This window comes from Rousettus aegyptiacus, unplaced genomic scaffold (assembly GCF_014176215.1).
Source record: "Rousettus aegyptiacus isolate mRouAeg1 unplaced genomic scaffold, mRouAeg1.p scaffold_m13_p_1, whole genome shotgun sequence".
NCBI classification, from domain to species: Eukaryota; Metazoa; Chordata; class Mammalia; order Chiroptera; family Pteropodidae; genus Rousettus; species Rousettus aegyptiacus.
In genome coordinates this window covers 110,905,748-110,926,324 of record NW_023416284.1, presented here as the reverse complement: position 1 = coordinate 110,926,324, position 20,577 = coordinate 110,905,748, and the positions used below count along the sequence as shown (strand labels likewise).

Genomic DNA, 20,577 nt, shown 5'->3' with positions numbered 1-20,577 from the left:
CTATTAAGAGAAATTGGAAAAAATCTAAATAAATTAAGAGGGAATTATTTTTATATAGAATATATGAGCACTAACTATAAATGACAAGATTGATAAATTAGGCTATAATAAATTTAAAAGCTTCTAGACATAAAAATACATGATTAAGACAGAATAAAAACAAACCATAAGTAGGAAGGCATAGATGTATCAATATGTATATTTTCTAAATCTTTCTATATATAAATAAGGAAAATGCAGACAATACAATAGAAAAATAGACAAGAACCAAACATCAAAAAGTAAAAGTCAAAAATTATAAAATATTTTAAAAGCATATAATAAACTGCTGAAGCTTAAAGGAAACATACTGTAGTATTTCTAAGAGAAAAATGAATCTCTAAACAAAAATTTCAAACATATATTATATACATATATATACATAAATATTCATATTAAGAAAGTTTCAGGCAGCAATGTCTTTGTATTAATCTTCAAAAGAAAAATGGACAGGAAACTAGAACATGAAGGCTATCCAAATAGCCCATGAAATATGCAATGTGTTGCCTCATTATTCATGAAAGAAATGCAAATTGCATAACACTATGCCACATACCATTATGGCTGAAACTTAGACTGACAAGACCTAAGATTTGCAACTCTATGGAACAGCAGAAATCTCAGGCTGCTTGTGGGTGTGTAAATCAGTGGAACAACTCTGGAAAATACTTTGGCATTATTTACTAAAAATGACTTTATATGTGCCATATTTTCCAGTGATTTTGCTCCTTGATAAACACTCAGTAGAAAACATACCTACCAACGTGTTTCAATGAATAAACACTAGTTGTGATAGCTAAAAACAAGATATAACCCAAATGTCCATCAACAATAAAATGGATAAGTAATGATATATTTCCCATGATAGAGCACTATATAGCAGGGAAAATAAAGAAAATACAGCTTCCTACAACGATATGAATAAATCTCTCAAAATACAGTCAAAAAAAAAAAAAAGAAGCCTGTTCTGGACATGCTCAATTTGCCCCTCCAGGTCCAATCTCCATCCTTTTTTATCTATCTCTGTGTCTAGGAGCCTGACCAGGATGGATTGCTTCAAATGGGCCAGTTTTCCTCTGGCTTTTGGTCAGATCCCACCAATAAGAGGCAGATGAGAGGGAGGAGAGAGGTTTGGTATATTTGTTCCTTTGGACTCTCTCTGCCAAGGCGTAGTTAGCAGTTGCTACATTTCTCTGCCAAAGGCCACATTAGCTGTTGAGTAGCTCTCTCCCACAGCAATAGGGAGCATAGGGTTCCTGTAGTTGCTTGTCCCTGCAGGCCTATAGGTAGTAAATGCTCCCTCCCTACTTCCCTGCTATTGTTAGCTCTGAGGTCTGCGACATCCCTTGTTGATTTCCTTTAATCTTGTACACAACTTGTATATAGTCTCTTTATGAAACTCTTATAAATCTTCTTCTGCATATGCTATTTGTTTCTTGCCAGGAACCTGACCCACACAAAGCCAGAACCAAATGTTTATAAACTACATTTATATGAAGTTAAAAAACAGACCAAACTAAACTACAGTTTGAGAGAATACAGAGGTGGTGAAACTACAAAATAAAGGATGTAATTACCATAACAGTCAGAGAGTATTTAATTTGTGGGAAGGGAGGGAGCCGTGAATGGGAGAGAACACACGAGGGGATTAGAGGGTGCAGGTAATATTCTATTAGCATACCTGGATGATAGTTAAATACTCTTTTGCCTTATAGTAACATATTAAGCTTTAGGCATTTTTACTGTATGTTTGCCATTGTTCACCATAAAAAAAAACAGCTCAAAAAGAAAAGTGAAGTTTTATTTGATTGTCGCATCCCATTAAATGCACCTCTGTTTTAAGAACATAGATGTCAACTCCATAATTTAATCAGCTTCACACAGTTTGGAGAGAAATAAAAAAAATCAGGCGTTGAAAACTCTGTCTTCTCTAATTGTACTGAGACTTAACAAGGAATATCAGTTTATAAGCCTCCGGTTGATTTAGTTGGCCTAGAGGAGAATAGAATGAAAGGCAAGAACATAGAGAAACAGAATGCTTGAACAAGAGGGGCACAATGATAATGAAAAAGAAGTGGTCAAAAAATTTTTCAGAAATACACAAAATCAAGTTATTGTTACTTTTGCAAAGATATATGGATACAAAGAGTACTCAGCAAATGTACTTACATCTGCCCTTGTGTTATTAACATGGAAATAATTTCATTTGATATGTTCTTTTAATTATTAACTTCTGGATAACCCTCATGATATCTTAGTAATAATAAGTAGGTAGAAAATTCAAAACGTTTACATGCCTAGACCTATAAAAGAAATATCTAAACAAAGAAAAGTTAACAGAATACAGCCTATGTTAAGTTTGTTTTCTAGAAGGCAAGCTCATTCCTTGCCCAAACTAAAAATGAATTGCAAAATACTTGGAAAATAAACATAGGTCATTAGATGAATGCAGACTATTTCAGTGCAGTCACATTAATGGTGTGTTAAGTAACAGTGTAATCTACTATGTGGAAGAACTACAGACTTCAATCTAGTACCATTAGTTGCAAGATTTTATGAAATCTTACAGATTTCATAAATTACTTGTTTGTGTAGTAAGTGACATTCCAAATGCTATTGTACATAGCCTAATGAATGAAGAGACAAATGCTGTCTCTCAGAGAGTCTCAAAATTTGTCTATTAGCTCAAAAGCTCGTTATAAATTTTAAAAATAACAAAACATGGTTAGTATTAGAAAAACTCTGTTGTGAACAGGATAACATAGAACACATTTCACTCAGTGGAGTACAGCTTCGTTTAAGCTGCTTTGGAGGATAGTCTTCTGTATTCCTTAATGGGTTAGGCTATGGTGATTTGAATCCTGTGGCCATAGCACCTGTATGGAATACAGTCAGCTGTAAAAGCAACATCCCTAGACTTTTTTCATTAATCCAGGATCTTATAGGAAGTAGCATTTTCCACATGTAAATATTTTGTCATATTTCTTGATGCTTCCAAGCAAACTAAACTGAAGATTTTAAAATTCTACATAGTAATTTAACCTATGCCAGATTTTTATTGTCATTTGTATTTTGTAATTTTTTAAATGTAAAATTATATTTGTTTTTGGATTAGATAATATTTGTACATGGTATAAAACTTAATGCATAAGAAGGGATTATGTGTAAAATCTCCCTCCCATGCTTCTTCCTCAGGCAACCAGTTCCAAGTCCACGAGTAGCCAGTGTAACAGGAGCCATCTCAGAAATCCAGACCTCAGTCGTTCCCTCTCCGCTCTGAGGTAATAATACTAGAAGGACCTAAGTTGCCACAAAGACCCAAACAACAAGCCAGTCCAGAGAGACCCTCTAAGTTCCTGTGTATGTTAGGAGATATACCAATCCCTGAAGGCAACAAAGGGTCAAATGAACTGACCAGCCCATGGGTGGTCACTGGTTCATCATGGTCATCACTGGCTGACTTATGTAGCATCACACAGAGATCAAAGTCTTTCCCAATCCTTGAACCCAATTTAAGAGGCTTTTCCCTCAGCAAAGGATCTTGCTCTTACTCCTGCCTGTGTTGTTCCATTAGCAAGTATTATTCTTCCATACACTGTTGATTGAAAAACATTTTTAGATATAATACGAGGTTCCACAATATCAACGTTTGCCATCGTGGTTGCCTTAGGTGTATGTATGTGTGTGTATGTGTGTGTGTGTGTGTGTCCATATTCGAAATTTTACCTACTTCATGTGGTATAAGTTAATAATTTTGCGATGTAACTCAAATGTATTTCATATATCAAATTTACTGATCTTTTGGTATGATTGAATTTACCTCACTTCAAGAAAAAGGAGAATGTTGATGGATTGAAATGTGATTAAATTTGATTGAATTTTCAGTGTTCATCAATCATTGCTAAAGGCTGGTCCTCAAAACTTAGGATGCAAAGATAATTGAGAGATCTCAAAGGTTATGCACAAAAGAGAAGTAACTATTTCCTTTAGACAGGAAAAGGAGGATTGAGGATGTATTTTGCATTCTTCTTGCCTGTCAGCATTTTTTTTTCCTTTTTCCATTTTCTTCATTTTGTTAAATCCATATATAAGTCCTTCTTTTATTTTTTTTATTATTTTATATTAGTTTCAGGTATACAGTACAGTGGTTATACATTTATATAATTTATGAAATGATACCCCTGATTACTCTAAACCCATCGGGCTCTGCACAAAGCCCTTACAATAATATTGACTTTACTCCCTATATACTATACTCTATGTCTCCATTTCTGTTTTATAGTTACTAATTTGTACTTCTTCATCTCTTCACATTTTAACCCAGCCCCCCAGCTTCGTCTCCTCTGGCAGTCACCAGTTCGTTCTAGGTATCTGTGAGTCTGTTTTCCTTTAGTTTGTTCCTTTTGTTTCTTAGATTCCACATATAAGTGAAATCATATGGTATTTATCTTTCTCTGTCTGCCTTATTTCACTCAGCCTAATACCCTCCAGGTCCATTCGTGTCGTTGAAAATGGTAGGATTTCATTTTTTATGGCTGGTTACTATTCCATAGTACACAGGTACCATAAATTCTTTATCTAATCATCTGTTGATGGGCATTTAGGTAGCTTTCATATCTCGGCTGTTGTGAATAGAGCTGCAGTGAACATAATGGTGCAGAGATCTTTATGAATTACTGTTTTGGTTTTCTTTAGATAAATATCCAGAAGTGTAATTGCTGGGTCAAAAGGTAGTACTATTTAATTTTTTGAGGAACCTCCAAACTGCTTTCCATAGTGGCTGCACCAATTTGCAATCTAACCAACAGTGCATGAGGGTTCCCTTTTTCCTACATCCTTGCCAAAACTGGTTTTGTTTTTTTCAATTTATTAATGATAGCCCTTCATACAGTTGTGAGGTGATATGCCATTGTGGTTTTAATTTGCATTTTCCTGAGAATTAGTGACCTTGAGCATCTTTTTATATGTCTATTGGTCATCTGTATTTCCTCTTTGGAGAAATACCTGCCCATTTTTTAATTGGATTGTTTGGGATTTTTTTGGTGTTGAATTGTATGAGTTCTTTATAAATTTTAGATATTAACCCCTTATCAGAAATATCATAGTCAAATATCTTCTCCCATCCAGTAGGTTGTCTTTTCATTTTGTTGATAGTATCCTCTGCTGTGCAAAAACTTTTTAGTTTAATGTAGTCTCATTTATTTTTTTTCTTTTTGTTTCCTTTGCCCAAGGAGATATACCAGAAAAAAAAAAATTACTAGTAGCAATATCAGAGAGTTTATTGCCTATGTACTCTTCTAGAACTTTTATGATTTCGGGTTTTACATTTAAGTCTTTAATCCATTTTGAGTTTATTTTTGTATATGGTATACGAAGATGGTCCAGTTTCAATTTTTTGCATGTATCTGTCCAGTTTTCCCAACACCATTTCTGAAGAGACCGTCTTTACTGTATTTAATAGTCTTACCTCCTTTGTCATAGATTAATTATTCCTGGGCTCTCTATTCTGTTTCATTGATCTGTGTCTGCTTTTATGCCAGAACCATGCTGCTTTGATTATGTTAGCCTTGTAGTATAGTTTGATATCAGGTAGTGTGATGCCTCCAACTTTGTTCTTTCTCAAGGTTGCTGTGGCTATTCAGGATCTTTTATGCTTCCATATAAATTTTTGGATTATTTATTATAGTTCTGTGAAAAATGCCATTGAGATTCTGATAGCAATTGCATTGAAACAATAGATTACTTTGGGTGCTATGGACATTTTAATGATGTTGATTCTTTCTACCCATGGGCATGGTACACGCTTTCATTTATTTGTATCTTCTTCAAATCTTTTTGTAATGACTTATAATTTTTTAAGAAAAAGCCTTTTACCTTCTTGGTTAATTTGATTTCTAGATATTTTATTATTCTTGATGCAATTATAAATGGGTTTCCTTTCTTAATTTCTCTTTCTGATAGTTCATCATTGGTGTTTAAAAATGCAACTGACTTCTGAATATTAACTTTGTATCTTGCTACTTTACTGAATTCATTTATCAGTTCTGAAAGTGCTGTGGTAAAATCTTTAGGTTTCTTTATATACAGCATCATGTCATCTGTAAATAATGAGTTTTACTTCTTCCTTTCCAATCTGGATGGATTTTATTTATCTTTCTTGTCTGATTGCTGTAGCTAGCATTTGCAATGCTATGTTGAACAGAAGTGGTGGACATGGACATCCTTATCTTGTTCTCGATCTTAAGATGCTTTTAGCTTTTCCCCATTGTGTATAATGTTAGCTGTAGCTTTGTCTTTTATTATGGTGAGGTATGTTCCCTCTATTCCCACTTTGCTGACTCTTTATTTGATTTTGTTGGTGGTAATTGATCAGTTCAGATTTTCTGTTTCTTCTTGACTCCATCTTGGGAGATTGTATGTTTCTAGGAATGTATCCATTTCTTCTAGATGGTCCAATTTATTAGCATATAATTGCTCATAGTATTTTCTTATAATCCTTTGTATTCATGTAGAGTCTGTAGTTACTTCTCTTTCATTTCTGATTTTCTTTCTTTAGGTCCTCTCTCTCTCTCTCTCTTTTTTTTTTTCGATGAGTCTAGTTAAAGGTTTACAATTTTGTTTATCCTTTTAAAAAAGCAGCTCTTGGTTTCATTGATTTTTTATATTGTTTTTCTAGACTCTATTCTGTTTATTTCTTCTCTGATCTTTATTATATCTTTCCTTCTACTCTCTTTGGGCTTTGTTTGCTGTACTTTTCTAGTTCTTTTAAGTGTAAGGTTAGATTTTTTTTATTTAAGATTTTTCTTGTTTCTTGAGGTAGGCATGTGCTACTATAAATTTCTCTTAAGACTGCTTTCACTGTGTCCTATAGATTTTCAGTCTTATGTTTTCATTTTCATTTGTCTCTAGGTATCTTTTGATATTCTTCTTTATCTCACTGATAACCCATTCATTGTTTAGTAGCATGTTACTTAGCCACCATGTGTTTGTGTATTTTTCAATTTTTATCTTGTAGTTGATTTCTAGTTTCAGACCATTGTGGTCAAGAAGATGCTTGCTATATTTCAATCTTCTTATATTTATTGAGATTTGTTTTGTGGCCTAACATGTGGTGCATCCTGGAGAATTTTCAATGTGCACTTGAAAAGAATGTATATTCTTGCTGCTTTGGGGTCAAATGCTTTGAAAATATCAATTAAATTCATCTGGTCTAGTGTATCATTTAAGGTTATTGTTTCCTTTGTTTATTGTCTATCCGGAAGATCTGTCCACTGGTGTTAATGGAGTATTAAAGTCTTCTACTATGAGTATATTACTATTGCTCTCTCCCTTTATGTCAATCAATAATTACTTTATATATATAACTGCTCCTAAGTTGGGTATGAATATGTTGACTAGGGTTATGTCCTCTTGTTGTATCCATCCCTTTCTCCTTATATACTGCCCTTCTTTGTTTCTTATTATAGCCTTTGTTTTAAAGTCTGTTTTGTCTGTCATAAGTATTGTTGCTATTCCAGCTTTTTTTTTTTTTTCATTTTCCTTTGCATGATATATCTTTTTCTTTCTCTTTTAGTTTGTGTGTGACATTTGATATGAAGTGGGTCTCTTATAGATAACATATGTGTGGGTCTTATTTTCTTCTCCATTCATCTACCCACGTCTTTTGATTGCGGCATTGCAATCATTTACATTTAAAGTGATTATTAATAAGTACATAGTTATTGCCATTTCATTATTCATAGTTATGGATTTTTTTTCTTTCTTTTTATAGAAGCCTCCTTAACATTTCTTGTAATACTGGCTTGCTGGTAATAAGTTCCTTTAGCTTTTTCCTATCTGAGAAGCTCTTCATTTTACCTTTCAGTATAATTGATGACCTTGGTTCTAGGTTCTTGTTTTTCAACACTTCGAATGTTTCATGTCAGTCCCTTTTGGCCTGCAGTTTCTGCTGAAAAATCAACTGACATTCTTATAGGGGTACCTTTGTAAGTAACTAGCTGCTTTTTTCATGCTGCTTTTGAGATTCTCTCTGTCTTTAACCTTTGGAATTTTAATTTGATGTGTCTTGGTGTGGGTCTGTCTGGGTTCCTCTTGTTTGGAACTCTCCATGCTTCCTGGACTTGTATATCTATTTCCTTTGCCAGATTAAGGAAGTTTTTTATCATTATTTCTTCAGATAAGTTCTCAATCCCTTGCTCTCTCTCTTCTTCTGGTATGATGGAGATGTTGGTACACTTGATATTGTCCCAGAAGTGTCTTCAACTTTTCTCATTTGGGGGGATTCTTTTTCTTTTTGCTATTCTGATTGGGTGTTTTCTGCTACTTTGTCTTCCAACTCACTGATTTGATCCTCCGTTTCATCTAATCTACTGATAATTTCTTCTGTATTCTTCATTTCAGTTATTGTAGTCTTCATGTCCAAATGGTTCTTTTTTTGTTTTCTACGTTCTTTTTTATGCTTACTATCTCACTGTTAAAGTCCTCATTGAGATCATCTATTTTCCCCCTAAGTTCATTGAGCATCCTTATAACCAGAATTTTGAACTCTTTCTCTGGTAGGTTGCTTTCCTCCATTTCACTTAGCTTTTTTTTCCCTGGTGTTTTTTCCCGTTGTTTCATTTGTGACATGTTTCTTTGTCTTCTCATTTTAGTTGCCTCTCTGGGTTCATTTTTAAGTATTAAGAAGACCTGTTATGTCTCCCAGCCTTGGCCAGGTGGCCTTATGTAGTAGGTGTCCTCTCTGGCCCAGTGGCGCAGTCTTCCTGATCTCCTGAGCCAGGGGCTATGGATGTGTTCCTTGTGGAGGTATATGTGTTCCCCTTTGTAGCTAAACCTTGGTCGCTATTAGCATGTTAGTGAATGGGATTGACTTGCGGGCTGACTGGCTATAGGGACTAGCCACACTCACAGGTTACAAGTTGCTATGTGGGGCCTGGCCGCTCAGAGTGGGATTCACCCCAGCAGGCTTGTGTACCTGTTAAGAGCAAGCTTTGGATGTGCCACTTATGGGGCTAGTCTGGTTGTGCTCTATTGTGGTCTGACACCAGCCTCCAGGTATATTGGTTCTGTGGCCCTTTGGAAGAGACTCTTGTGTAGGCCAAGATAAGTTGCTGCCTTTGATTGCTTGGAGCTACCTGGTAGGAGCTACAAAGCAATCGGAGATGGTTGCTGCCTATGCTGGATCTGGAGGCAAGTAGGAGAGACCATGCTATGAGCTGAGGTCCAGTTACCCCCAGTACTGGGCCTGGGTCAGCTTAGCAAAAGGACCAGTACATCTCAAGGCCTGAGGCTGCCCATCAGCTGCCTGTAAGACTCTGCAGCTTGAAGAGCCTTTTGGTCATATGTGAACTAGGTGGGGCAGGGACCTAGAAAGCCAATGGGGTAAAGCAAGCAGATTTCACCTGACCAATATAGATTCAGGTTTCATGCCAGTACTGAATCTGTGGCTCCATGCAAAAGTCTCAGATCACAGTAAGGCCATCTGCTGCCTACCTCAGGCCCACAGATGCCCAAGGTCTGTTCATGAAATGTTGTAGCTCAGGGGAGGGCTTATGGCTCACTACCAAAAGTCTCTCCTAGGATACATGGGCTGTACATGGGCTGTGAAGCTGGGGACTATTGTTACCTATCAAATTCGCTTCTCAGGGAAAGCACATGATGAAGCTGGCTGCTCAGGAATGAGCTTGCTACAGGCAGTTTGTGGTTTGAGTGGGGTGTGGTCTTAGGGAGACATGGAGTGAAGTGAGTCAATCCCATCAGGCCAATGCAGATTCAGAATTGCTTCTACTGCTAAGCCCGCAGGCTCCCACAAAAATCACAGATCACAGCCAGGCAAGTCACCATCCACCTCAAGCCCGTAGACCCCACAATCCACCCAAGAGACACTGCAGCTCAGGTTGGAACAAGTGGCCCACCACCAAAAGTCTCCCACAAAATGTGTGGGCTGGTGAGCTGAGGACCACTGCCTGTTGGCCCAGGGAAGATGCAGGGTGGGGTTGGCCTCCTGGCAATGGGCCCCCCGTGGAGAATTTGTGAGTTGGGTGGGGCAGGGTCCCAAGGAGACACAAGATGGAGTAGCTGATCTCACCAGGCCAATGCAGCTTCAGAATTGGCCTAGCGTGGGGAGGGTTCAACACAGGTAAGAAAGTGCCTGTCAGGAGACTGCCCTGGAGAAGGGGCCAACAAAGGAACAATGGTGGTTGTCCCTCCAGTCCTTGCCCCAGCACCACACAATTCAGTCTTTCTTCATATGTTTCTTGTGCTTCCTGACCTGCCGACCCTCCACTGGAGCCCAAAGCAAATGTCTGCATGTGAGTGAGTCTATGCGTGGGCCCTTTAAGAGGGGCATCTGAGTTTTCAGGTTCCTTTTGTCTTACCCAGACAACAAGGATCTCCACTAGTTTTTACAGTAAGAACTTATCAGAACTCTTCTTCTCAGGACTGGAACCCTGGGATAGGGAGCCCCTATGTGGGGCGAGGGCCCCTGTTCCTTCAGGGCAGCCACGTGCACCCTCCTGGTGCTCAACCACCACACACTTGTGCAGGACCAGCCCATTTCATGTCTCCACCTCTTCTCCTGGTCTTGATGCAGCTTTTTCTTTATATCCTCAGACATATGTGTTATGATCAGCTAAATTTCAGGTGGTTCTCCAAGGTGATTGTTCTATAACTTGGTTGTGATTTTAATGCGGTCCTGAGAGGAATCAAACTTTGCCCTAGCCTGCCATCTTCCAAAAGTCACCCATCTGCAGTTTTCCTGAATAAATGTATAATGATTCTGTAATATGATGAAATCATTCCCATTTACAAATAGTAAAATTGAGGCAGTGATGACTGAAGTGACTTTGCCACTGTACCTCAAATTCAGTACTGAAATAAAATTTCAAATGGGGTCCTTCTAGCTCCCAGTCTATTTTTTAGCCCACTGACTGTGCTGTCTTCTTTTATAAGAGTGCTATATCTTGAAAGCATCTCTGAAAGACACCTCTGAGGTTAATGCCTTAGAAAAACCTATCAAACGTAATGATTTTGATAGAGATCATTTCACACTACTTTTACCAATCTACTTTTCTTGGTTCATGCTCTCAAAAATGTCTAATTTTTCTCAATGACATTGTTCATACTGATTCTAGTTTTTAACAACATAGGCAAAGATTTAACCTGATCATCTATGAGGCGAAAAGACAAATGACAGTAGAATTCAATTTTCCAGGATTGATAGAGACTATGCAATACAGCTCCATATAAGGAGCCATTAGCATGCATTACCCCGCAACCACTACAGGACAATACTGGCTGTTTCATAAGGTCCTCTGAGAAATCTCTCTCCTCCTCCATTCCCACCCCACCCGAGCTGATCCTCAGATTATTCTTCATAGCTATTAAGGTTGCCAATACAAGTGGCTCTAGAGCCCTAGAGTATGAATTTTGTGGTGATGAGAAATAGAAAGTGTGGAATATGGAATTTCTAGAGAATAGAAGACTCTGGTGACATATTTAGTCTAATCCCCTCACCAACAGGACATTAAAAAGGTCAAACCTTTAAATTCATTAACAAATAGTGGACTCTGCTTCTTAAGGATTTTGCACCTCCATGAAAAAGTAAAGCCATTGTCTAGTTTACCCAATACTTTTCCCAGGACAAAGAAATCGGAGTAGAACTAATTCCCCCTCAAGGAGAATATAGAAAAGAGGCTCTGTAAGTGCTGAGCAACTTACTGCACTGCTTTCTTACCACCTTTCACAAGAGCTGTGATCTCCCCTCAAACATAGGTGTTCTGCTTCCTTCAAGTGATGTTTTCCGTGAGACACGACTTATCTCTACTGCATGTAGCAACTATCATGCTCCTGAATCCATAGAACTGGAGTAAAATGGTGTGACCTGGGCTAAGCAGGTACAAACTTCAACCTGCCTAGCTACCTGGAACCAGGAATTAGATCCTAAGGGGATAATCAACAGGCTAATTCAGATGTGATGAGTCAGAAAGAGATTGGTCTGGGTCTCATTCCTCAAGAAGGAGATGCAGATCAAACCAGGGAGCCTACTATGCAACCAGGTCCAAGAACAACATACATGCCTAACTATGGAATAGAGGTAAGAACAGGGAGAAGGAAGACAATGGAACAGAATTGGTCAGAGATGAAAGTATAAAACGTACCTGCAAATTTGGATTGGTGAGCCCATTATTTGTCTTTATTTAGCAGTGGACAGAACACTGGGATTTGCATCATACTGGCTTAAAAGAGGTACTACCGTTTGTAAGAATGTCCTCCACATCTCTATTTCAAAAGTCATTTTATATGCAAAATTAAAATGGAAGTCATTACCCAGAATTCTACTTCATCTCTTCTTAGCATGTGTTCAGTAAGATTTTTGATTTTAAGGAGGTAAACACTGGCTGATAAAACAAAAATATATTGGATAATCCATGGAATTGTGATTGGGAGGCCTACAGAACAAGACTGAAGGCTGACCTTGGGTACAGTGTCAAAAACCATGGTGTAGTTGGCCTGTTCAAGAACAATCACTATTGCTAAAGCACCACCAAGACTATAGAAAACCACTGTGTTCACTGACACCACTACACCAGCAAGCAGGAGGCTATTCCTGGGCTCATTTGCTCGTATTGCTCCCTTCTGTATCATGGTCTCTCATGGGTACATTTGATGGCTGACTCCTAGGACACATGTCACATTTTAGCTGCAAGAGAAGTTATAAACTTGACTCTACACTGAGGATGTAAGACTCAAAAAAAAAAAATTCTCTAAATACAGAAAAAAAACTTTTCAAAAGATATTGAGCAATTTTTGACAGGGGCACCAAGATAATGCAATGAGAAAAAAAATACTCTTTTCAGCAAATGGTGCTGAACAACTAACTGGATATCCACATGCAAAGGAATGAAATTGAAACCATTTTTTATACCACATATAAAAATTTACTCCAAATGGATCATAGATCTAAGTATAAGAACTAAAACTATAAAACTCTTAGAATACATAAGAGTAAATTTTGGAAGCTTGGGTTAAGCAAAGTCTTCTTGGATATGGCACCAAAAGCATAAGTGACCAAAACAGAACAAAATGATAAATGGAACTTTATCAAATTAAAAACTTTTGTCCTGCAAACTTTTGTCCTGCAAAACCATCAAGTAAGTGAAAGATGGCACAGAAAAGGAAAAAATATTTTCAAATTATATGCTTTTATTGCTTCTCTTTGCATCATTAGTGAGGGAGAGATTCCTGCCCTGGAGTTATAGGGATGGCCAAACATACACCCAACACAAAGCAGATAAGATTAACAATAATTTATGAGTCATGTACACTCACAGCTCAGGGGAGGACACCATGCCATGTAGGGCCACATGAGAGTTGCACTAAGGAAAGAGTGGACAGCCAGGAGCTGTGGAGGCCAACTTTGTAGTATCGAGAGGGTGGGACACTCCATGGTTCTCAAAAAAAGTTGTGGTTGGCTTATTTGAATAATTCCATGGGTTGACAAGAAATTGAAACCTAGTACTACTCAAGAATAAGCAGGAACCACATTTGTTCTGTTAAGGAGGTTTGTTTGGCTAGGGGACCTTATAAATGAGAGCAGAGTGGGGAGAGAATGAGAACCTAGGCCATTCAATGCCATTCCAATTTTTCCAGATGTCAAGGCAGCATGCGATATCGAATCTTATTTTATGTTCTATACCACAATAAGACACCAAGTCTTATAAGGGACTTGTATCCAGGATATATAAAGAACTCTTACAACTGGATAATAAAAATACAAATAACCCAATTTAAAAATGGGTAAAACATTTCTCCAAAGAAGATATACAAATGGCCAATAAGCACATGAAAAGATGCTCAGCAATATTAGCTATTAGGAAAATGCAAGGAGATACTCACTAGGATAACTATTATAGAAAAGACAGACAAAACAGCAAAGACAGAGAAAGTAGAGCCCTTGCACATTGCTGGGAAGAAAGCAAAATGATACAGCTGCTTTGGAAAATAGTTTGGCATTTCCTCAAAATGTTAAACATAGAGTTACCATATGAAGCAGCAATTCCACTCCTAAGTATATATCCAGGAGAAATGAAAACATATGTCCACTCAAAAATTTGTACATAAATGTTCATAGCATCATTACTCATAACAACCAAAAAGTGGAAACAACACATATGTCCATCAACTGCTGAATGAGTGAGTAGAATGAATGTAATGTATTCATGCAGTGGAATATATCCAGCAATAGAAAGTATCAATACATATAACTTGGATGAAACTTGAAAACTCACTAACTGAAATAAGATAGTCAGAAAATACCTATTGCATGATAGATAGATTTACAAGAAATGTCCAGAATAGGCAAATCTATAGAGACAGTAGATTACTGTTTGCCTATAACTAGGGTTGAGGAGTGCCTGCTAATAGTTATAGGGTTTCTTTTGGGGGAATAAAAGTGTTCTAAAATCAATTATGATGATGGTTGCACAACTCTGTGACTGTATTAAAAAACATTCAATTGTACACTTTAAATGGGTAAGTTATATGGTATATGAATTATTGAGACACAGTTTTTATTTCTTAAAAAGGTAATTAGTAGCGTGAATATGACCTCTTCCAGTAATTTAACTATTCTCAAATGTCTGTTTGAATCTTCTACTTTAAAATATCTTCACAAAGTTTTAGAACTCTTCTCTATGGCTGATTAACTAGTATATATAGTAGTCCCTTCTTATTAGAGGTGTATACATTCTAAGACCCCCAGTAGATGCCTGAAACCGTGATAGTACCAAATGCTACATATATATATACATATATATATGTATGTGTGTATATATATATGTATGTGTATATATATATATACTTAAAATAAAGTTTAACTTATAATTTAGGCACAGTAAGAGATTAACAACAATAACTAATAATATAACAATTATAACAATAAATAAGGGTTACTTGAACACAAGCACTGTGATATTGCAATATTCAATCTCATAACCACGGCTACTAACTAACAGGCAGGTAGTATGTACAGCATGGACACACTAGATAAAAGGATGATTCATGTTCTGGGAGGGAGGGAGGGAGTGATGCAAGATTTTATCATGCCATTCAGAACAGAATGTAATTTCAAATGTATACATTTTTTATTCCTGGATTTTTTTCGTTTAATATTTTTGGACCACAGTGGACGGTGAGTAACTGAAACTGCAAAACATGCGACTGCAAGTAAGGGTTCTGCTGTATTCCCTTATAAATCTCCTATAACCTTGCCAAATTTGTTGTTGATGGCAACATTAAAAAACACAGTAATTAAGAAGGTAGATGAGAACTGTAATTTTATTTTTTAACCATCTGTGCAAATAGGTTTAGGGAATCAGCCAATAATTTTTTAAAGAAATAAAGCTTAATAGAGACCCACCAGATGAGATAGATGCATCTCAAAAATGTTAGCTAACTTTTCCAAGGTCACACAGCCAAATGATGAAGATATTGTGTGTTGTGTAAACCTAACACACCATCTGTGATACCCAGCCTCCATGGTGGATCCCACTGTTTCTCTCCTCCTGGTATTTACACCCTGATGTAGTCCTCTCCTCTATTTTCCATTACTCATTTTGGGGGAAGCTAGCTGAATGTCATGATATTCAAGCAGGCTAAGGAGAGGTGCATTTGTTGAACTGAGGCTACAAATAATCACACGAGTTAACTTGGAAGCATATCCTCCCCTAGTTGAGTTTTCAGATGCGACTACAGCCCCAGCTGGCAGCTTGATTACAACCTCAGCAGAGACCATGAGCCAGAACTAACCAGCTAAGCTACTCCTGAATTCCTACCTCACAGAAATAGTGAGATAATAAATAGGTTTAAGCTACCAGGTTTGGGGGAAGTTTGTTATGCAGTAATATAACTAATACACTATTTATGCTCTTTCCACTCCAAAAGATACTTCTTTTCTGGGAAAATGTTAAATATTTACAATAATTTTCCAGGCTACACTGGATTAAAATTCAAACTCTAACCACTCTAAGTAGAACTTTGATTTACAGTTCTCCATTTAAGGAAAAGAAAATTAAATATCAACATTATTGTGTGGGGTTTTTTTTTCTATCTGATTAGTTTTCTGCTACTCAATGAAAGCAGTGTATAGCATTTTAAAGTAGAATAACTTCTTAGGTCAATTGTTATTGCTTTTGCTACCAATATAATTAAATCCAATCATATCATGTTTCTTTTGGTGGATGCTCCAAACATTTATTGAAAGAGACTGGTGCTATGGAAACTACCTCCTGCTCTTTGTGCTATCTGCAAACAATTCTACCCATGTTGCTAAATCCATTCTGGTCCAATTTCTTAAGAGCCTTACAATATTACTAACAAAGATCCAGACAGGAGAGAAAATATGGAGAAGAAATCGGTGTATTTTATCCTCTACATTACGGAAGCAAAATACAAGAAGAGAAGAAATAATATAGTCACGGAAAGTTTACTGTTACTGACATCCCCTGTCCTTCTGGCCTCTTCCCCTCATTTACTGAAAACTCCAGAACCTGGCTCTCAGTCTCCTCCCCTCTACCGATATCATCATTCTCAATGACTTCACTAAGAAAATAGAAACGATCAGACAAGGACTTCCTCACTTTCCTTCCATGAAACCTACCAACTAATCCACATCTGTATCTACAATGGAAACCCTACCCATGCTCCTATTTATAGTCAATATCTTCAAATGTGCTTCGTGCCTCATCTCTTCTTAAATATTCAAGGATTTTACTTTCTGAATTTTCTGTCTCTTTCCTAGATCACTAGTTTCTCCCTCTCTATATCAATCCCAGAAGTATATCAATATGCCTTAATACTACCTCTCTGAAAATACCTTCTTTTAACCACATATCCCTTTCTGGCTACTGTCCCATTTCTCTAATCTCCTTCCTGAGCAAAACTCTTCAAAGCACTTATTGATTCTTGGTTTCTCTCTTTTGCTATCTTTAATTTTTGCCTAAACTCATTCTGGTTGGATTTTGACTCCATCATTTCACTGATACTACTTTTATCAATTAATACTATGTACCACATATTATCTCATTTCCATTGGACATTTTCTTGTCCTCATTTTACTCAGTCTCACATTCGATCTGGTAATCACTCCTTAAAGTCCTCTCCTCCCTTGGTTTCTAGGACACCACACTCTCATAGTCTTCCTTCTCCTTCTCTGGCTATTTCCACTCAGCCTCCTAGCTCCTTCTCTTCCATCCACTTTCCAAATATTTCTGTTTTTCAGGGCTCAGTCCAAGGACATCTTTCTCCTGAAAGTTACTCCCAATAAGTGAAAGACCATAAGACCATATAAATGCCAAAATTCCCATATTTATGCCTCTAGATTTAGCTATCCAACTGTCATCTTGGGATCTCTACTTGCTATGCATACTATTATACTTAACATGTCTAAAGCAGAACTCTTTATTCCCAAACAAATTAATCCTCTGGGTGTCCCTATCCACCTAGATAGTCAAGCCTGAAACTAACTGGAGTGTTACGTATAATTTCTCCCTCACCCTTAACCTTTGTCCATACTCAATGCAACAGCAAGTTCTCTAGAGCAAGGATCCCCAACCCCCGGGCCGCAGACCGGTACCAGTCCATGGCCTGTTAGGAAGTGAGCCACACAGCAGGAGCTGAGAGGCAGGGTAGCCAGGAAAGCTTCATCTGTATTTGTAGCCACTCTCCAGTGCTAGCATCACCGCCTCAGCTCCACCTCAGATCATCAGGAATCAGATTCTCATAGGAGCACCAGTTCCTGGTGCCAAAAAGTTCAAGGACCACTGCTCTAGAAATTACCTCCAAAATGTGTCTTAAATCCATGCACTTTATGTCCAATGCCACAACCTGGTACAAGCCACCACTATCTTTCACTAGTAAAACAGCAATAGCTCCCTTTTCAGTTTTTCCAATTTGTAATCCAAATACATTGTAAATGTATTTATTTGTCTACTGCATCTCTAGCCATTGTAAACTCCATAAGCAAACCACCATGTCTTCATTCTTCATTCTAAACTCACTGTCTAGAAAAGTGTTCTGAATATATTAACTTCTTATTAGAACTTGTTGAATTAATAATGATGATAATGCTATGTGAGAGTCATAGAATCAAAGACTATTCAGTTTAAGAATTACAAAATCAGCTTTTATGTGGGAGCCATCAGGTAGAGAGGAGTGCGGCCATCTCCTCTCCCTACTGTGGTGTGTGCTTGTCCACTGATATCAGTGTACTCTGAAAAGGGGTATCATCTGGCAAAAATATCACTTTGCCTACTGTTTTCAAGGCTCCCATTTGACCAGATATTGTGAACTTCGCTCACACCAACTTGCACAGAAACAATAGACAGCCCCATGTTGTCAGTGAATTAGCAGGTCTTCAGATCAATACTGATTCATGGGGGTACTGGTGAAGCTGTGAAACAAATTCCCAGATTTTGAAGTACTGGGACTCATTGTTCTGGCCAGGATGCTTTTGTCAATATGTGTCATGGGGGCCACATATTTGCACCAACAAAAACCTGGCACTATTGGCACTGTAGGGTGAACACAACACAGAAGCAATATGCCATCTGTTCAGCCCTGGTTGCCTTGGCCTTACCAGCACTGGTGGTGTCTAAAGGTCATTGGATTGAGGAAGTTCCTGAACTTCCTTTACTGGTTAAAGATAAAGTTGAAGACTATAAGAAGACCAAGGATGCTGTTTTGCTTCTTAAGAAACTTAAAGCCTGGAGTATATCAAAAAGGCCCATGGCTCTCAGTGAATTAGAGCTGGCAAGGGCAAAATGAGAAACTGGCATCGTATCCAGTTCGAGAGACCTTGCATCATCTATAATGAGGACAATGGCATCATCAAAGGCTTCAGAAACATCCCTGGAAAAACAACATTTTGAAACTTGTTCCTGGTGGGCGTGTGGGCAATTTCTGCATTGGAACCGAAAATGCTTTCTACAAGCCAGATGATCTGTGTGGCATTTGTTGTAAAGCTGCCTCTCTCAAGAGTAACTACAAACTTCTCTTGTACAAGATGCTCAATACAGACCTTAGTAGAATCTTGAAAAGCCCAGAGATCCAAAGAGCCCACCAACCACCATGCAAGAAGATTCATTGCAGAATTCTGAAAGATTCCACTGAAAAACCTGAGAATCATGTTGAAGCTAAGCCCATATGCAACAACCATGTGCCTAAACACCATTCTTCACCAGGCCAAGAACCACAAGCCCCAAGTGGATAAAGCAGCAGCAGAGCTAGAAGCCAAATCAGATGAGAGGGGGGTTTGAGACAACATGCCAGTGGTAGGGAAGAAAGGAAAGGAGGCCGTTGGTATTATGAGACGGAAGAAGCCTTTGGTGGGAAAATAGTCTGCAGCTACCAAGAAACCAGCTGAGAACAAGCCTGCAGAAAAGAAACCCACCACAAAAGAAAAGCCTGTGGCATGAACTTAAATTTGTTTATTTCGTCAAATCATTTTGGACACCTAATTTTGAATAAAAACCTGGTCAAAAAGGCAGTGAGGGGGAAAAATTACAAAATCAAAATATTTTTGTAAGCAAACTGGCCATTCTTTTGCAAAAGGTATATATGTTATCAGTAGGCCTTGCATTTTAAAAGTTTATGAAACACAATAATGCAAAAGTATTATATTCCCATCTTTACCAGCCACATATTGTATATGTGTATATCAGGTTGTGTTTATTTCTTAAGTTCTTTTCTACTAATTCCTGTTTCCAGCACCTTTTGATTCAGATTGACCAAGATCTGTAGCCCCTCAAATGCTCTTGATTCTTCTGAGAGTATTTGACCTTAAAAGGCTAACTATCAGAAGAGTAAAAATGTCAAATGCAGAGGCTTGTCTCATTTCTTTAACCACTAAAACTAAATGATAAATCAAAGGTACTCGAAGGGGGTAAAAACTATCAGAAGTCTCACTTGTAAAGCAGAATTGAAGTTGAAAAGAAAGCAGGAATGAGACATACTATCTGGGTATCAGCAGCCACAGGGGAATCCTGCCAAAAAATCAGAAATAGCTTCTCAAGGGTAACCATTTTCGATCTATTTTATTTCTTTTTATTATTCTTCCCAGGCAACACAAAACATCAACTGTTATGAAACCTTTTAACAAATGCAGCTTGTAATATGGTCTATTTATATTCTTATTTTATTTGATTCAATTACTCTCCTGTAATTCTCCTGGTATTAAAAGTCCTTTTGATGGCTGCTCTGTTTTCCATTTCCAAAGTCATTAACCTCATTCCCTACCTGAGGTAAGAGGAATGCTCTGTGAGTGACAGCCTTGTTTACAGAGAGCAAGAAAGGACTTGGCATCTGTTCCAAAGTGTCAAACGAGATAGGCTGAAGAATGCTATAGAAAAGTGTCACCAAATGGGGAAGCCACGTCACACTAACTAGACTGCCTCCTTGTCGACCATTAATAGAATTCTCTGATGTGTACCTCTAGAGAGAGAAAAATTTGCTAGGAGGCGGGAGGAGTGCTGGGTAATTTCT

At 37.6% G+C, this 20,577-nt stretch overlaps 1 pseudogene; it reads left to right on the top strand.

The window, feature by feature from the left end:
• The first annotated feature begins 12,013 nt into the window (after nt 1-12,013).
• On the top strand, nt 12,014-19,511 carry LOC107511357 (annotated as a pseudogene).
• The last annotated feature ends 1,066 nt before the right edge of the window (nt 19,512-20,577 follow it).